The following is a 19,908-nucleotide window of genomic DNA, read 5'->3' as shown; positions in this document are numbered from 1 at the left end:
GGCAGACATTAGTATTCAGACAGCTACATAGGTTACACTGGGTGGAATAGATAATGCCTGGAAGAAAAGTTACTCATAGGGCAGTTTAGTTGTTTGAGAGAATTAGCACACGTGTAAAGTGATTGGGAGCTAATTCAATTGTTTGGTTGTAGCGGTTGCTTTCTCACGCCCTAATGCATGGGATTAGCTGTATTAAGCATCTTTTCCTGTGCCAAGTGCCAGACAAACTGCAGTTATGACACACTCAGCACTCACGACCAGGGTGCGAGCTGAAATGCGCGATGAGTGCAGCTTCTGCACTGGTCGCCGAGAACAACTGAATTAGCTCCCGGCATCAATTGAATCACCATCATAATGGGGAAGCTACAGGGTGCTAAAGTGAGGTGAGATGTGGTTTCCTTACAAAATCATCAGATTCAAGCATTGTGCATCCTACCCACGAGGATACCAGGTGAGGCAGCCATCGTAGCTTATCTCCATGTTTGAGACAAGCAATATATGGTAGCAAGACTCATATGGGCAATGAAATGTGTCGAATACAATATGCACTGCATGAATAATACCACATGTTGGTCATCCTGCCCACAAAGGTACCAGCTGGGGCAGGCTAAGCCATCCTGACAGCACAGTTATAACACAGCAGGTTAAAGCTGGGTACACACTGGCAGATATATCTGCTGTTCAATCGATCTGCAGATATATCTGCAGATGGTGGTTGTTCATACACACAGAAAGATGCACCAATATATCTTAAACATATATCTGCTGTTCAATCGATCTGCAGCTATATATGCAGATGGAGATTGTTCATACACACTGAAAGATGCACTAATATATCTGCAGATATATTGGTAATCTGCTGTGTCGCACAGCAGATGCAATATATCTGTGAAAGACGTCTTTCACAGACATATTGCTTGTACACACCTGCAGATCAGCAAAAGATATATTGGACAACCAACTGATTGGCCAATATATCTGCCAGTGTGTACCCAGCATAAGTTGTGTACACGCCAGAACAAATTATAAAAAGGGGTACAGGTGAAGCACACTGTCCTTCTTGTAGTGAATGAAGAACAATACAGTGTACTCCCAGCTTTTGAAGCTACCCCTCTATATTGCGCCTGCTTTGTCAAGCTAGACAGTAAAAGAGAAAGTCACTACAAAAGGATCAAAATAACTCCATACGGGTTTTCATTTTGTACACAGACCTCATGTACATCAAAACCAGCAGAATCCTATACAGGAAAAATTACAAATGGTTAATGATTCCACTTCACTGGGTAACTAGCATACACCATACCTCCCAACATGACCCTCTCCAGGAGGGACACAATGCTCTGCTCCTGGACTTTTCTCTTAATTTGTTATTGCTGGAACCTGTGTTGAACAGGTAATGGATAAGAAAGGTGTTTCAGCACAGGTGATGGCAATCATAAATTAAGAGAAAAGTCCAGGAGCAGAGCGTTTTGTCCCTCCTGGAGAGGGTCATGTTGGGAGGTATGATACACACATAAACCTATAATATCTCACAGGTTGTGGGGCCAGCCCTATTGTTTCCCACTGCAATATACCAGTATGAAATGCATCAGTTCCTAAAAAAAAAAAATGAACAGCCCATACGATTGGTTCATCTCATTAGGGACACTGGGGCAGATGTATTAACCTGGAGAAGGTATAAGGAATTGATAAACCAGTGATATGTGCAAGGTGATAAAGGCACCAGCCAATCAGATCCTAACTGTTAATTTACATATTGGAGCTGATTGGCTGGTGCCTTTATCACCTTGTACATATCAATGGTTTATCACTTCCTTATGCCTTCTCCAGGTTAATACATCTGTCTCGCTGTATCAAAAACTCACTCGCTATCATGTCAGCTCCGGTTTCATCTACCAGCCAAGCAAAGACGGACTTCCTGCGTGACACATCACAGACACAGTATCAGATAGCTTACCCACTAAAATAAAAACACATGACAGCTAGGCACAGTGTCACCAACACAGGTCAGTCTGCATACTCACTTTCTAAATACGTTTCAGTCACGGCAATTTCTTAGCACACTTTCAAAATAATTTAAAAAATACAGAATTTCTTGCAGACAAATTTAAAGGGATTTTTGCTACAATAATAAAAACCTAACTGGCTACAAAGAGTACTTTTCTGATAGTTGGAAGCATTACAGCATGATCTATGTTGGATCTTTACTACCACGGAACGACATGATTGGTGCAGAAGGAGATCGGATAATGGCCCAGCTAACCATACGGAGATATTCCTAAATAGAGCGAGTGCTTGAGGTCTCAGAAGAAGGGCTACAACCAAAATACTACTATTAAGAGAAGGAACTAACAGAAAAACTGCTTCAAATTTGCAATGTAATTTAGTTGTTAACAAATGTTATAACTACTGCAAGGTTTATATTATTTTTAATACACACATATATGATACTGGCTAGAAGTGCCAATCTGCTCCTGGTTGGGTGGTCGACCAATTATAAGTGGTCATTTTTAGCAAGTGCATGAAATCCTTCCTACTCCTTCACTGGTCATGGTTCTCTAAAGCCAACCAGAGATTCTGAACAGTGACTTCTATGCCAGTTCTCTGCTGCAAAACAAAACATGATGTAAGCTCCCTGTGCTCCCACTACTGTACACAGGAAATGACGCGTTAACAGTATACCTGCACTTGACAAAAACTGTATTTGTTTCCCATGAGTGTGAGCAGAAGTCTTGGCACTTAGCTGGAACCTAGAAGCATGGATACACATTTGACTGTAATATGCGCACATAGCAAACAGCCAAACTGGAGGTCTTCTACAAAATGAAAAGAAGAATAATCTCAAATTTAACAGAGAAATCTCAAATTTAACAGAAAGAGGCTAATAGTGGGCATATTTTCTTTCATCATTGGATGCCACTAACGGGACCCTTTTCTGCTTGGATTATGAAGTCTGTTGCTACAGTTTCCCTCAGGAGTCCGGCAGTGGAGACCAAAACACCGTAAATTCTGGAATGGTTTATCATTCCCTTTGGCAATCCTAACCAACAACTGCAATATGCTGATCTGGATCAGGGGGAAGTTCAGTTGCACTACTACCCCTTTTACACTCGCACACCCGGGTCACTCCCGGGATGCATTCCCGGGACTGACCCCTTTCACACTGCACTAAGACCTGGGATTGACCCGGGACAGCCCCATTTACACTGATCCCGGGATATCCCTGCAAATGCATGTGTATGTCATTAGAAATGGCCTTGGGCTCAGAAAGATTACATCTTCTTTTCTGAGCCCAAGAAAGCTCCAATCCGAGGCCTTTTAACAGTCCCGGGATAGTGAATCCCGGGACGAGCCCTTTCACACTACCCAGCTTCCCGGGACGGTCCCGGGACCAACCCTGGTCGAGACCTGGGTTGAAATCCCGGGATGCTCGTCCCGGGAAATTGTCCCTGTACCCTTTCACACTGAGAAAAATCCCGGGATGATGCGCGTTCACGTGCAAAATCCCGGGATTTTCATGCGAGTGTAAAAGGGGTAATTGAGCCCACCTAGAGTCCACTTATTTCCAAATTAGCATGAATTATCCTAACCTACTAGATCTTTATTAATAAAATAAATGATACTATGGAGTTTACTTCAGAATACTTCTGAATTCCAAGTCATGCAACAGACTGGAGAAAGAACCTCTCTCCCCTCTCAACTGGCTGCCTCCTGTATACTAGGATTTGAAAAGCAAAAATTTGCACTTTAAATTACATATTAGATCTACGGTTCATGCTAGGTTACAGGTTGGTATTTCAATAATACCATCAGAGGACCCCTCCTCAGCCAGGAAGGGGGGGGGGGGGGGGGAAGGGTTCAACTTGTCTGGCCAGCCGGACAGTATTGAACGGCAGTGCTTGTTCCCTGGCAATGCACGTTTTCCCTTACAGTTTTTCCATAGAGGTACACAGGGAAACCTGCACAGCCACCATTACTGTTACTGGCATGTATGCCCGCACCCCTGCATAGCCGCACAGACAACAATTGAAATGCCCCCCAAAGTTGTGCGAAACGGCAGAAATGCCACATCCATCCCCACATCACAATGAAATAATTAACTGGTTTTCTCCTATAATACTGCATGATTTAGCATCATTTATGGTCAAAATCAAGTTGACTTCGCTGTTACTTGCTGCAATATTAGTACTGTGAGAGGCTGTTGTATCACATGGATGAGAGTGTGGCTGTAAAACGTGCTTTGCTGCCAAAGTGCAATATGCAGGTGCAAAAAGGGTCCCATTAAAAGTTCACAGACGACACCAAAGAATGCCAGCTGTTGCAGACTTTAAAGTTCATTTGCAGAGTGGAAATGGCTGTGCATTCCAGTGCAAAGCAAGAAACACCCCTAAAAGTACGCCCTCTCCATCCCTTTTGTCTTGTTTCAATAAGCTCACTCCACAAAAGGAGATCTTATTCCAGCACTGCTCACCGATGCAGGGCATGCTGGGTCATTTACTCCATCCAGCTGCACAGCCACAGGTTACCCAATACTGTTCCACAGCAGCATACAGTATGTTACTGTCACATGCAAATAAGTATGGAATTATTCAAAACTTTGTATGGCTTATTTCACTGAGACAAGTAATCTTTTTTTAAAAAACTAAATAAAGAAAAAGAAAAAGAAAAACATAAAACTACAGGTTTTACTTCCATCTAATTTTATCAGTTTACTGTAATTTGCACTGGAAAATAGAGCTTAATTAATTAAATGGAAGCAAATATATGCAAATGGCAAGTAACAGCGTTATAAAACATTTTCTATTTTTGCTTTCCAACCATATGTTCTCCTTCTCTCCCTAAGAAATCAATAAACACACATTTAAGAAAGCATATGCAGTACAAACATGGTTTTTACACCAAAGTCTTCTATAAAACAACTGCTAGTTATTAAAGTCACAAAAAAATATATATGTAGAAGTGATTCAACTTTGACGGAACTTCAGAATTGGCATTTGCTTGCCAGTTTCATCTTGCCACAAATGTGCCAATTTTGACAAATTGCTTTTTATTAGCCATTTCAGAAAACGGGGGAAGAACCCTTTTATTGTTTTTGGGTGTCTGTAAGTAATGGTCGCCTCATGGGCGATATTAAATTGTTTTGCAGATGGGCGCAGGTGCCCATTACTTATCACACCCAAAATGTATCCACTTTAGCTGCATAAAGCAGCTTAACCAATGCAAAATATTGGGCACGCTGCCAAAAGCACCAGTTTGGGTGCCCAAAAGTCCACCTTTGGGTGCATTTCTGCTTGCCACCTCATAGGGTGCAAGCAGAATTTAATGGGTGCCTGCAGTACTTGTGCCCTCAGCAAGACAACTGAATATCGCCTGTTGGGTGCCCATTACTTGTGACTGCATTATAGTAACATTAACAGGCAGCATTTTATTTTTTTAGAAGCCCTTTAGATTATACCTGTAGTGAATATACGGTGATGGCAGCCATTTTGTGGCAGTGCGAGAAACTAGTGACAGGTAAGCAAAGGGTAAAATATAGATGACTATGAGCTGGATTATATTTGTATTATTTCAACTTCTCAAAGGAATACAAAAATTACATGAACCATTCGACAGAAGTTTCAATTGACCACAAGTTCTTAAAATGGCTAACCAAACTAACATATTCGTTTTCCAGATATGCAAAGCCATTCTGCAGCATTCACACCGTTCTACTTTAAGTTTCCATATCATAACACAGGCTGAGGCAGGCCTCAACACAATTTCTCCACGTTCGGTGTAGACGCAACAGTTAGGATCTAGCTATTCTGTGAGGAAAATCTCTGTTGGGTGTGGTTGTTTATCTCTCACTGTACATGAATATGCAGCCACACATCGCACTGCATGCTATAATGTGATGCCTAACGACAGAACATCAGCAACAATACATCAGGCAGCATGCACAAAATTATTGTACTGTCCAGTAACAGGCTGACAGGGAAGGATGGACATAGGGCATTAAAACTTGAGACACATTCCTCATTGTCCCTTAAAATCCTGACCACAGGACACTTGTTATTCACCATGTATTTATTTGTCCAGCCTCATGGTTCAGTTGATCAACAATGTGACTATGCCATCTATCTCACTGCAGCCTATTATCCTCGAAGTTAGGTCCAAAACTCCCGATCCTGCACAGGACACCTGGGGAGGAATAGAACTGTTTTTTGGGCGCCCAGCACTCAGTGGAGCAATTCAGTTGTTGCTCCGTTCAGGCACACACATCGCAGATGCCCATTATTTCTCGCCCTGTTGAAGTTAGATGAACACGACCTTATTACAAACTGGGATACAAATCTCACTGGGGTCAATTAAATTTAGTGCAGATTGAATAGTGACGGGAAGGAGCTCCCAGTGCTATTCAATTCAGCTTCGCTGTTATGTCGGAGAAAGCATGTTCTCACGGACTAAAGAGGGTATTTAGTCGTGAGAACCAGCATTCTCTAACTTAAGTGCCTGGCGCAATGCTGTTTCCACTGCGCTAAGAGCAGAAAACAGCATCGCGACAGTACTTTTGTCAGATTTCGGGTCTAACCTCTCCAGGAGTGCGAGAAGAAATCCTATCATTGGGCATCACATCACTCTGAAATGAATCTGCGCTAAACTGTATCAATGGAGACAGAAAGGGAACGCCCGCAATGCACCACTTTCAGTTACTCAGCAACATTCACAAACTAGATTGATTAGATGGGAAATTATGACAAGAAAAGGTATACAATTTTAGGGGGCACAACACCGCTCTGCGGAACAATACAAGGGTACTTTTAAATTTAAAAGGAAAAGTGTAACAACAATTCTACAGTGCGTAAATTTAGTGTTCACTCTAGAATCCGGGCCAGGCAGGGCGCCGGTTCTAGAGGGGCACTAGCGCTCGTGGCAAAAAGGGGGCACGGTCATGCAAAATAGTGGGCGGGGTCATCACAGGTAATAAAAGGGGGTGTGGGCGGCCGGCGGCGTCACTGTTTAGGCTGTGCCCAGCACCTACGGAGGTGCTGGGCTTCCCCCAAGCGCTCTCTCAGCGTGAATGGATGCCGCGCGCATGCGCGTGGCATCTTTACACGCTGTGAGGGCAGGAAGCGGACGGCAGTTTTAGCAGGGCGCCGCAGAAAGGGCAGGGCGGGTTTTGCCCTTAAAAAAAAAAAAAAAAATTGGGCAGGGCGCGGCGCCCTGCTAAAACTGCCTAGCGTGAACACTAAAATTATTGTGGAGCCAAGGCAACCACAAAGATCAAACTGGAGCCAACATTGCATTAAGGGGGGAATTCAAATGTTATTGCATCCCCAATCTCCAGTCTAAAGTGACGGGAGATTGTGGGGCGATGTTCAGCTGTCATCGAATTGAATCGTGCCCATGGAAATTAAAGCACTCTTCAGTGAAGCATTTTAATGTTTTGCATTGTGTGGAAAGTACAATCGGTTGGGTGTGAGAAACAAACCATGTGTTGTGTAGTTCAACATATTCAACACTAGTTTCTATACATTTATCTACATTTAAGAAGTGCAAACAAAAAGGCAGACAGGTGTGAATAAGCTCTCAAGGAATAGGCAGCCATTCAAGTCACTGTTATAACCATGGCGTACATCCCAAGTTTCTACAGAAGCTGATGCCGTGATGTGGTCTCTCAATATGGACTGTACTTTGCTCATAAAAGCCGTAATGAAGCAGACCACCCTACATACCCGTTTAAATATAATTAGGTTCCCAGTTTAAAGTTGCACTAAAACTGCTGATTTGGTATTCAATCTGTTTATCACTATTAAAAGGACTTTTCTTTTAAAGGGTAACAGCCTGGGTGTCTTATGTGGTTTTCTTATTTCTCCTACACTATTTCCAGAAGAGAGGGAAACACTAACAGTTCCTGTGTGTATGGCCATCATTCAACTACAATTATAAGCCCTAGCGACACCAGAAATATGTGTCAAACAGCCTGATCACATCCAATTTGGCAACACACGTGTTTGGCCAAGTTAAGGGCACCATACACTAGAACGATAATGCCCGATTTCACCCAATTTCGGGCATTCGGGCCGATATATCGGGTGAAATCGGCCATTTTGGATGTGTTACCGATCCGATGGGCATTCCCGTGGGGGTCGGATCGGATCCCCTAGATCGTTAGTGCTGCACCCGTGATACGTTGGTTCCCACAGGCATGGCTGGGATCGCATAAGATATATTGCATGCAAAATGTACCATATCGTATGGAAACAGTCCCAGGAAGCTCCCGGGAGAGTTCAAGGGAAATCGCCTCCGACTTCAGTCTCAAACATATTGCCGTAGTGTATGGGGGCCTTTAGACAGTGATGGTGTCACTCAACTTTTCTAGCAAGTGTCCAGAAAGCATCAGGTGTCCAACCTGCATTTTAAATGCATTTCAAACTGTGGTGAGCAAATAGCTGGCCCGTGAATCATATATGTAAAGGTGTTCAAAAATGGGGGTCAATTCAATTTGCCGACAGTTGAAAAGCGCCGGGAATTAGCTCCAAGCGCTATTCAATACAGCGCCATGTGACAATTGTCGGAGTGCAAGCAGAAATCCGACAAAAGTGCTGTCCCGAGGCTGATTCTGTCGGGAATCAGCATCGCGCCAGGCAGATAGGTCGGAGACTGCTTGTTCTCCCGACAAACCAAACTAAGTCCGGGAGAACGGGCATTCGCCGACTTAACATGAGCAAAATTGAATAGTGCCGGGAGCTAATTCCCGGCGCTATTCAACTGTCGGCAAATTGAATTGACCCAATGTATATTTACCATCATTAAAAAAAAAAATTGGAATAAAATGCCAATGACCTAAGACATTCTGGGGTTGGGAAAAAACCAGGAGGTAATTTTACAGGTCTAAGGGGGTATGTTTTAAGATCCACTAGAACAAGTGTATTCAACATGCAGACCTCTAGCTGTTGTGGAACTATCAGTCCCAGAATGCCCTGTCACAATTTTAGCTTGCCCTAATAGCAGAACTGTGGCAGGGCATGCTGGGATGTGTAGTTCCACAACAGCTGAAGAGCCGCATGTTGAATACCCATGCACTAGAGAGTAACTAGTGTTCATTCTAGCACCCTGCACCTGTCACAACCTGTGCAGTTCCTCTTTCTTTCCTAGGGTGTCACTCTGGTGCTTCTAGCACACTCTGGTCTGTAGCTCAGTGTTGATATACAGACCACAGTGTGCTAGAAGTATCAGAGAACTTATACAATGCAATATTACAACCAAGGACCTCTCATTTCTCCATTTGATAATACAAAGTCTTGTTTAATACCAGGGTGGGGTAATTCAATTGTTTTTTTGGCATTGATAAGTAAGGACATCCAATTTAATTGTTTTGCCGATTGGACGTGACTGCATTACTTATCACTCCCAAATGCACCATTTTTAGCCGAGAAAAGAGGTTTCAAAAATTGCAAAGTCCTGTTCAGCACCCAGACGACGCTTTGCTGATTTCTGCTTACCACCTCAGGAGGCTGCGAGTAGAAAACATGCAGTCGTGCACAAACAGCTGAATAATTGCATAACTCAGTCGGCCGCCGATTGCTAACAGCCACCCTAAAAACAATTGGATCACCTCCTATATTTTTGTTCCCCACTGTAAAACACTGCAGTAGAATATAAATTTAAATCTATCGAAATCAGTGGGGTTGATTCAATTCACCGACAGTTGAATAGCGCCGAGAATTAGCCCCCGGCGCTATTCAATTCAGGTTAAGTCGGCGAATGTCCGTTCTCCCGGTTTTAACAGGTTGATTTGTAGGGAGAACAGGCATTCTCCGACTTAACTCCCCACCTTGATGCTGATTCCCGACAGAATCAGCCTCGCGGCAGCACTTTTATCGGATTTCCTCTCTCATCACCCAGGGGTGAGAGAAGAATTCCCGACAATTGGGTGTCACTTGGCGCTGTATTGAATAGCGCCGGGAGCCAATTCCTGGCGCTATTCAACCGTCGGTGAATTGAATCGACCCCAGTGGGTTTCCACCATACGAACAAACCTATGGGCATACAACTGTTGAATAACCGGCTAAATTCTGATAGGCCCAATGCTTGGACGTGGCAGAATTTTGCAGATGTCCTGTTTCTAATGTCTAAAGAATAGTTTGTGGTGTAAAGCAATACATAAACACAGATCATCAGAATATCAAATAGCACAATTTTAAATAATCCCTCAGTTTTATTGTCTGCTGCATCCAAAATGAGACCTTAGAATTTGGTGCTGTCAGTCGAGCATAGTGCTTGTCTGATTAGGACCAGACTATAGATGTGCAGGTCTTGAAGGGAACAAAGAGCACCAGTGTGTATAATGACAAGGCAGAGGAATTATATCCCAGGGACACCTACCCCCTACCGCCACTGCAGATAAAGTTGATGAAAAGTGCTGCTATAGAACACAAATAAGGGGCAAAAGTGGGACAGTCAAACACACATTATAACAATACAGCTATTTAGCATATTGTGTTACTGTCTGAAAAAAATTACAAATAATAATAATAAGAATTTACTTACCGATAATTCTATTTCTCGGAGTCCGTAGTGGATGCTGGGGTTCCTGAAAGGACCATGGGAATAGCGGCTCCGCAGGAGACAGGGCACAAAAAGTAAAGCTTTAGGATCAGGTGGTGTGCACTGGCTCCTCCCCCTATGACCCTCCTCCAAGCCTCAGTTAGGATACTGTGCCCGGACGAGCGTACACAATAAGGAAGGATTTATGAATCCCGGGTAAGACTCATACCAGCCACACCAATCACACTGTACAACCTGTGATCTGAACCCAGTTAACAGTATGATAACAGCGGAGCCTCTGAAAGATGGCTCACAACAATAATAACCCGATTTTTGTAACTATGTACAAGTATTGCAGATAATCCGCACTTGGGATGGGCGCCCAGCATCCACTACGGACTCCGAGAAATAGAATTATCGGTAAGTAAATTCTTATTTTCTCTATCGTCCTAGTGGATGCTGGGGTTCCTGAAAGGACCATGGGGATTATACCAAAGCTCCCAAACGGGCGGGAGAGTGCGGATGACTCTGCAGCACCGAATGAGAGAACTCCAGGTCCTCCTTAGCCAGGTTATCAAATTTGTAGGATTTTACAAACGTGTTTGCCCCTGACTAAATAGCCGCTCGGCAAAGTTGTAAAGCCGAGACCCCTCGGGCAGCCGCCCAAGATGAGTCCACCTTCCTTGTGGAATGGGCATTTACATATTTTGGCTGTGGCAGGCCTGCCACAGAATGTGCAAGCTGAATTGTATTACACATCCAACTAGCAAAAGTCTGCTTAGAAGCAAGAGCACCCAGTTTGTTGGGTGCATACAGGATAACAGCAAGTCAGTTTTCCTGACTCCAGCCGTCCTGGAACCTATATTTTCAGGGCCCTGACCACATCTAGCAACTTGGAGTCCTCCAAGTCCCTAGTAGGCGCAAGACACCACAATAAGCTGGTTCAGGTGAAACACTGACACCACCTTAGGGAGAGAACTGGGGACGAGTCCGCAGCTCTGCCCTGTCCGAATGGACAAACAGATATGGGCTTTTTTGAGAAAAAAACCCCAATTTGACACTCGCCTGGTCCAGGCCAGGTCCAAGAGCATGTTCACTTTTCATGCGAGATGCTTCAAATCCACAGATTTGACTGGTTTTAAACCAATGTGTTTTGAGGAATCCCAGAACTACGTTGAGATCCCACAGTGCCACTGGAGGCACAAAAGGGGGTTGTATATGCAATACTCCCTTGACAAACTTCTGGACTTCAGGAACTGAAGCCAATTCTTTCTGGAAGAAAAATCGACAGGGCCGAAATTTGAACCTTAATGGACCCCAATTTGAGGCCCATAGACACTCCTGTTTGCAGGAAATGCAGGAATCGACCGAGTTGAAATTTCTTCGTGGGGCCTTCCTGGCCTCACACCACGCAACATATTTTCGCCACATGTGGTGATAATGTTGTGCGGTCACCTCCTTTCTGGCTTTGACCAGGGTAGGAATGACCTCTTCCTGAATGCCTTTTCCCTTAGGATCCGGCGTTCCTCCGCCATGCCGTCAAACGCAGCTGCGGTAAGTCTTGGAACAGACATGGTACTTGCTGAAACAAGTCCCTTCTTAGCGGCAGAGGCCATAAGTCCTCTGTGAGCATCTCTTGAAGTTCCGGGTACCAAGTCCTTCTTGGCCAATCCGGAGCCATGAGTATAGTTCTTACTCCTCTACGTCTTATAATTCTCAGTACCTTAGGTATGAAAAGCAGAGGATGGAACACATACACCGACTGGTACACCCACGGTGTTACCAGAACGTCCACAGCTATTGCCTGAGGGTCTCTTAACCTGGCGCAATACCTGTCCCGTTTTTTGTTCAGACGGGACGCCATCATGTCCACCTTTGGTAATTCCCAACGGTTTACAATCATGTGGAAAACTTCCCCATGAAGTTCCCACTCTGCCGGGTGGAGGTCGTGCCTACTGAGGAAGTCTGCTTCCCAGTTTCCATTCCCGGAATGAAACACTGCTGACAGTGCTATCACATGATTTTCCGCCCAGCGAAAAGTCCTTGCAGTTTTTGCCACTGCCCTCCTGCTTCTTGTGCCGCCCTGTCTATTTACGTGGGCGACTGCCGTGATGTTTTATCCCACTGGATCAATACCGGCTGACCTTGAAGCAGAGGTCTTGCTAAGCTTAGAGCATTATAAATTTACCCTTAGCTATATTTATGTGGAGAAAAGTCTCCAGACTTGATCACACTCCCTGGAAATTTTTTCCTTGTGTGACTGCTCCCCAGCCTCTCGGGCTGGCCTCCGTGGTCACCAACATCCAAAACTGAATGCCGAATCTGCGGCCCTCTAGAAGATGAGCACTCTGTAACCACCACAGGAGAGACACCCTTGTCCTTGGATATAGGGTTATCCGCTGATGCATCTGAAGATGCGATCCGGACCATTTGTCCAGCAGATCCCACTGAAAAGTTCTTGCATGAAATCTGCCGACTGGAATTGCTTCGAAGGAAGTCACCATTTTTTTACCATGGCCCTTGTGCAATGATGCACTGATTTTAGGAGGTTCCTGACTAGCTCGGATAACTCCCTGGCTTTCTCTTCTGGGAGAAACACCTTTTTCTGGACTGTGTCCAGAATCATCCCTAAGCACAGGAGACTTGTTGTCGGGATCAGCTGCGATTTTGGAATATTTAGAATCCACCCCTGCTGTTGTAACAGTATCCGAGATAGTGCTACTCCGACCTCCAACTGTTCCCTGGACTTTGCCCTTATCAGGAGATCGTCCAAGTAAGGGATAATTAAGACGCCTTTTCTTCGAAGAAGAACCATCATTTCGGCCATTACCTTGGTAAAGACCCGGGGTGCCGTGGACAATCCAAACAGCAGCGTCTGAAACTGATAGTGACAGTTCTGTACCACGAACCTGAGGTACCCTTAGTGATAAGGGCAAATTTGGGACATGGAGGTAAGCATCCCTGATGTCTCGGGACACCATATAGTCCCCTTCTTCCCGGTTCGTTATCACTGCTCTGAGTGACTCCATCTTGATTTGAACCTTTGTAAGTGTTCAAATTTTTTTAGATTTAGAATAGGTCTCACCTAGCCTTCTGGCTTCAGTACCACAATATAGTGTGGAATAATACCCCTTTTCTTGTTGTAGGAGGGGTAATTTAATTATCACCTGCTGGGAATACAGCTCGTGAATTGTTTCCCATACTGCCTCCTTGTCGGAGGGAGACCTTGGTAAAGCAGACTTCAGGAGCCTGCGCAGGGGAAACGTCTCGACATTCCAATCTGTACCCCTGGGATACTACTTGTAGGATCCAGGGGTCCTGTACGGTCTCAGCGTCATGCTGAGAGCTTGTCAGAAGCGGTGGAACGCTTCTGTTCCTGGGAATGGGCTGCCTGCTGCAGTCTTCTTCCCTTTCCTCTATCCCTGGGCAGATATGACTCTTATAGGGACGAAAGGACTGAAGCTGAAAAGACGGTGTCTTTTTCTGCAGAGATGTGACTTAGGGTAAAAAACGGTGGATTTTCCAGCAGTTGCCGTGGCCACCAGGTCCGATGGACCGACCCCAAATAACTCCTCTTCCTTTATACGGCAATACACCTTTGTGCCGTTTGGAATCTGCATCACCTGACCACTGTCGTGTCCATAAACATCTTCTGGCAGATATGGACATCGCACTTACTCTTGATGCCAGAGTGCAAATATCCCTCTGTGCATCTCGCATATATAGAAATGCATCCTTTAAATGCTCTATAGTCAATAAAATACTGTCCCTGTCAAGGGTATCAATATTTTTAGTCAGGGAATCCGACCAAGCCACCCCAGCTCTGCACATCCAGGCTGAGGCGATCGCTGGTCGCAGTATAACACCAGTATGTGTGTATATACTTTTTATGATATTTTCCAGCCTCCTGTCAGCTGGCTCCTTGAGGACGGCCCTATCTATAGACGGTACCGCCACTTGTTCTGATAAGCGTGTGAGCGCCTTATCCACCCTAAGGGGTGTTTCCCAACGCGCCCTAACTTCTGGCGGGAAAGGGTATACCGCCCATATTTTCTATCGGGGGGAACCCACGCATCATCACACACTTCATTTAATTTACCTGATTCAGGAAAAACTACGGTAGTTTTTTCACATCCCACATAATACCCTCTTTTGTGGTACTTGTAGTATCAGAAATATGTAACACCTCCTTCATTGCCCTTAACGTGTGGCCCTAATAAGGAATACGTTTGTTTATTCACCGTCGACACTGGATTCAGTGTCCCTGTCTGTGTCTGTGTCGACCGACTAAAGTAAACGGGCGTTTTAAAACCCCTGGCGGTGTTTTTGAGACGTCTGGACCGGTACTAATTGTTTGTCGGCCGTCTCATGTCGTCAACCGACCTTGCCGCGTGTTGACATTATCACGTAATTCCCTAAATAAGCCATCCATTCCGGTGTCGACTCCCTAGAGAGTGACATCACCATTACAGGCAATTTCTCCGCCTCCTCACCAACATCGTCCTCATACATGTCGACACACACGTACCGACACACAGCACACACACAGGGAATGCTCTGATAGAGGACAGGACCTACTAGCCCTTTGGAGAGACAGAGGGAGAGTTTGCCAGCACACACCAAAAACGCTATAATTATATAGGGACAACCTTATATAAGTGTTTTCCCTTATAGCATCTTTTTTATATATTTCTAACGCCAAATTAGTGCCCCCCCTCTCTGTTTTAACCCTGTTTCTGTAGTGCAGTGCAGGGGAGAGCCTGGGAGCCTTCCCTCCAGCCTTTCTGTGAGGGAAAATGGCGCTGTGTGCTGAGGAGATAGGCCCCGCCCCTTTTTCGGCGGCCTCGTCTCCCGCTCTTAACGGATTCTGGCAGGGGTTAAATATCTCCATATAGCCCCCGGAGGCTATATGTGAGGTATTTTTAGCCAAAAATAGGTTTTCATTGCCTCCCAGGGCGCCCCCCTCCCAGCGCCCTGCACCCTCAGTGACTGCCGTGTGAAGTGTGCTGAGAGGAAATGGCGCACAGCTGCAGTGCTGTGCGCTACCTTAAGAAGACTGAGGAGTCTTCATGCCGCCGATTCTGGACCTTCTTCTTGTTTCAGCATCTGCAAGGGGGCCGGCGGCGAGGCTCCGGTGACCATCCAGGCTGTACCTGTGATCGTCCCTCTGGAGCTAATGTCCAGTAGCCAAAGAAGCCAATCCATCCTGCACGCAGGTGAGTTCACTTCTTCTCCCCTAAGTCCCTCGTTGCAGTGATCCTGTTGCCAGCAGGACTCACTGTAAAATAAAAAACCTAAGCTAAACTTTTCTAAGCAGCTCTTTAGGAGAGCCACCTAGATTGCACCCTTCTCGGCCGGGCACAAAAATCTAACAGAGGCTTGGAGGAGGGTCATAGGGGGAGGAGCCAGTGCACACCACCTGATCCTAAAGCTTTACTTTTTGTGCCCTGTCTCCTGCGGAGCCGCTATTCCCATGGTCCTTTCAGGAACCCCAGCATCCACTAGGACGATAGAGAAAATTTATTATTATTATTATTTATTTTTTTTAAATGTAAAAAAAACAGATTTGTTCAAACGGAACAAAAGTTCTCGCAACTTCAGTTTACCTAGCTTCCGGCAACAAAACATAATACACTGCAGAACAATAGCATAATTTACACTAATCTAATAAAAAAAAAAAAAACATTTAATCTTCTGCTTATTTTAAAGCCGTCTCTCACACTGAATTATTTTTCCTGCATTAGAGTTTGACAAACCCCAGCCAGACATTGCGGAGCTGTAAAACTGTTGATGCATACATGGACGTAGGCAAGCAGCGCAACATCCTGCAACCACACATTTTGCTTAGCGACACAAGTAGCAGCTCGGTAACCAATCAGGTTTTGCACAGCTACAGCAAATGAACAGCAGCAGAAGTACGCTGGAAAGTGCAGCATCGTACAGCCATGAGCAGGCACGCTGGAAACCTGAGGCCACGAGCCCTGTTCATTCTGGCGTTTCAAAGATGCTAAGCAACACCAACATGAGCACAGTGGATCGTGTCCAATGTACACAGCCGAGGCCTTTGCAGACTAGCAACCTGCAACAAAGCCCTATAGAACAACCTACGATCTGCAGACCTCATTTGTTCTGCAGTAAGAAAGAGAAAACCTTCCACTATAACATCATGCCCCAAGTCATCCCGACAATAACTAGGCCACCTCTAATATCAAACCAAAACGCCACGAACGGCCAGACGGAGTTGTCAGATATTCATGGAAGGCAACACCAGTTGTATTAAGGGTCACACACAGCATGAATAGGCAGCAAATGGAAAAGCACTGTATAAACATTATTATAATTAATATTAATCTTATTTCACTAAATTTTAAAACCTGATTTTTATCTATTTATAATCCAGACTGAGACATTTCTCAACTAAGATATAAAAAATAAATCCTTGAAGAAAAAAGAAAAAAAAAATAATTGCCAGAACTACTAAACACACCGCCTCAGGTACAATACTGTAATTAAAACAGATGACATTTAACAGTTTCCAAAGGTGGGGTGTACATCTGGCTGAAATCTTGAATGGGCCGTAGCATGAAGGCAGAGAGGGGCGCCTGCTGCTCCCAAATCACTAATTGGCATATTTGCTCTACATGCCGCTTGACAAAAACACCAACAGTAGCGAACCAACCATATATTGCACAAGCGTAAACTAAAACAAAGCTACCTAAAGCCACACTTGACCCCAGTTTTCACTTTGCAATTGCCCACATTGCAGGGTTACAATGTTATTTACCAATCAAGAGCTGCTTCTTATTAACAGAGCACAGAAGGCAATCTCAGAAAATCAACCCCACACCAGAACCCAGTAGTAATTAATTACCCCCTTTACCTTTCTTATCTGACTTTTGGAAGATCTCTCAGCTCCTTAATTCCACTTCCCTCTGAAAGTCCAATGTGGGTTTCTTGTTTTTTGTTTTTTTCTTCTTTATCTGAAAATAAATCCAACCGGAATTTCTCCTTTGCATTTACCGGCAAATAACTTAGCTTCCTCTATCTTCTACCAGAAAACATCAAACCAGATGGATTTCCAGAAAGAGGATTAGAACAAAAACAAAAAAAAATTAGAATCACACAAAAGATTTGTAGAAGTTCCAAGAGAAATGATGATAAGTTTCCTCTGTAACTCTCTCTGGGGCTCCTTCTTCTTCTGCTTTTCTTGTTTCCTGGAGGAGGGGCAATTCAAGAAAAATAAAATAAATAGTTAAAAAAAAAAACCCGTAAGGGGATTAAAAAGTCCTGGTGGGAGGAGATGAAGAGGGGTGGTGAGTGGGGGACAGGGCTGAGCAGGGCTGTGAGGGGAAGGGGTGGTTTGGAGATGTAGGATTCCCAGTGATCAGACCCCAGATCCCCTCTGGGCTTCTTGGATGTCACTGTGGGTGACTGGGCTGCTTTTTGGGGGTCTGCTGTCGCACTGTACAGCCGCACCCTGCACTCAGACACACAGGCAGGACTCTCCTCCTACCCTAGTGCTGCTGCTGCCAGCGGCACTCACTCCCCTCCCCCTCCTCCTCCCCCCTCCCTAGTCTCTCTCTCAGGAGGGCTGTCTCTCTCCTACTCTCACTTCCTCAGGCGTCACATTTCTCCACTCTCTGGCCCTAGACCAGGTTGTCTCTTTCCTCTGCTTCCCTTTTGCAGTGTTTTCCTCGTGTAGCATTTACATGACCGTCCTATCCTCCCAATAGACTTACCCAGGCTGGCTGCCCCCTCCCCCTGTCTCTCAATGGGTGGGCACGGCAGAGGATGATAGGCTTGGGGGCCATTACACAGCAGCGTGAGGGGTCACATAGCTGGCCATGACCCTGGCTCACCCTCTGTTTAAACCTATTGTGTGGGTGACTGCAAATAGACACTGGGCTGCAATACACAGCAGGGACTGGCATGGCACAGGCTGGCTCATTGGGGCAGCCATAGGACATACAAATGTAGTATACATCAGTTTATATGAATGCTGCTACAACACAACATAGGTTGCATGCATACTGTACCTGCAATAGCACAACATACGCTACAGAACACGGAACACAGATAGCATGCATACTTGCAATAGCTCAACACGCCTTATACAGTATTTATGCTACAAAAAGAAAACATACAAGGCATGCACACTTGCAATAGAACAACACACGCTATATGTATGCTGCAATAGCACAACACACACTATATGTATGCTGCAATAGCACAACACACGCTGCATGCTTGGACACCACGACATCCATGACAAGTACGCTGCAAAGTGCAATAAGACAGCGTACAGTGCCTCATAATACAGAGCCCATGCACGGACAACAAAGGGTTAATGTTGCACCACAGACTACTCGTGGGTCGGGGAGAGGGGTAGCTGCATATTATTAATGACAGGGAATGTATGGTCTGTCAGCGAGCGATATTTGTACCTTGTAGGGGTTAATGCCGGTGTACCGTATGCACTTCCCACCAGCCCCCTCCCGTGACGGGAAAATGGCGCGTTCAGCAGCAGGGCTGTTGCTGCTTGCCGGCCCCCGGCTCCTCTCTTGTCACTACTCCTGCCAGCTGCCTGTTTGGTGTCTCGGCCAATCAGAGGCAGACTTCACTAACGGAGTGCTGCATGCATGGGCCAATCAGAGAGTACGACCAGTCTGGGAGGGGCGGGAGTAGAGTACTTTACTAAAACTGTGATTCTCGAGTCTGCAGGCGTATCTCGGTGACTGTGGGGTCGACTATGTACTAAGGGGTCTATTTACTAAGCCTTGGATGGAGAAAAATATCGCTGGAGATAAAGTACCAGCCAATCTGCTCCTAACTGTAATTTCTCTGACGTCCTAGTGGATGCTGGGAACTCCGTAAGGACCATGGGGGATAGCGGCTCCGCAGGAGACTGGGCACAAAAGAAAAGCTTTAGGACTACCTGGTGTGCACTGGCTCCTCCCCCTATGACCCTCCTCCAAGCCTCAGTTAGATTTTTGTGCCCGACCGAGCTGGGTGCAATCTAGGGGGCTCTCCTGAGCTTCTTAGAAAAAGTTAGTTTTAGGTTTTTTATTTTCAGTGAGACCTGCTGGCAACAGGCTCACTGCATCGAGGGACTAAGGGGAGAAGAAGCGAACCTGCCTGCTTGCAGCCAGCTTGGGCTTCTTAGGCTACTGGACACCATTAGCTCCAGAGGGACCGAACACAGGCCCAGCCTCGGAGTCCGGTCCCAGAGCCGCGCCGCCGTCCCCCTTACAGAGCCAGAAGCAAGAAGAGGTCCGGAAAATCGGCGGCAGAAGACATCAGTCTTCACCAGGGTAGCGCACAGCACTGCAGCTGTGCGCCATTGCTCCTCATGCACACCACACACTCCGGTCACTGAGG

The 19,908-nt window shown here is 45.5% G+C and overlaps 1 protein-coding gene across 9 annotated transcripts in view; it reads right to left on the bottom strand.

The window, feature by feature from the left end:
• Nucleotides 1-19,114, bottom strand: part of ERBIN (erbb2 interacting protein) — a 369,988-nt gene extending 350,874 nt beyond the window's left edge. For 6 of the 9 annotated variants that reach the window (XM_063963271.1, XM_063963257.1, XM_063963264.1 and 3 more), the window contains exon 1: nucleotides 17,411-18,064. The gene's annotated coding sequence lies outside the window, so the exon portion shown is untranslated. Of the gene's footprint in view, nucleotides 1-17,410; nucleotides 18,066-18,974 lie in introns of those variants that run through there. The other 3 variants (XM_063963251.1, XM_063963289.1, XM_063963293.1) reach the window with 3 other exon arrangements.
• Between the last annotated feature and the right edge of the window lie 794 nt (nucleotides 19,115-19,908).

This window comes from Pseudophryne corroboree, chromosome 1 (genome assembly GCF_028390025.1).
Source record: "Pseudophryne corroboree isolate aPseCor3 chromosome 1, aPseCor3.hap2, whole genome shotgun sequence".
Classification (NCBI taxonomy): domain Eukaryota; kingdom Metazoa; phylum Chordata; class Amphibia; order Anura; family Myobatrachidae; genus Pseudophryne; species Pseudophryne corroboree.
This window is presented reverse-complemented; position numbering and strand designations above follow the sequence as displayed.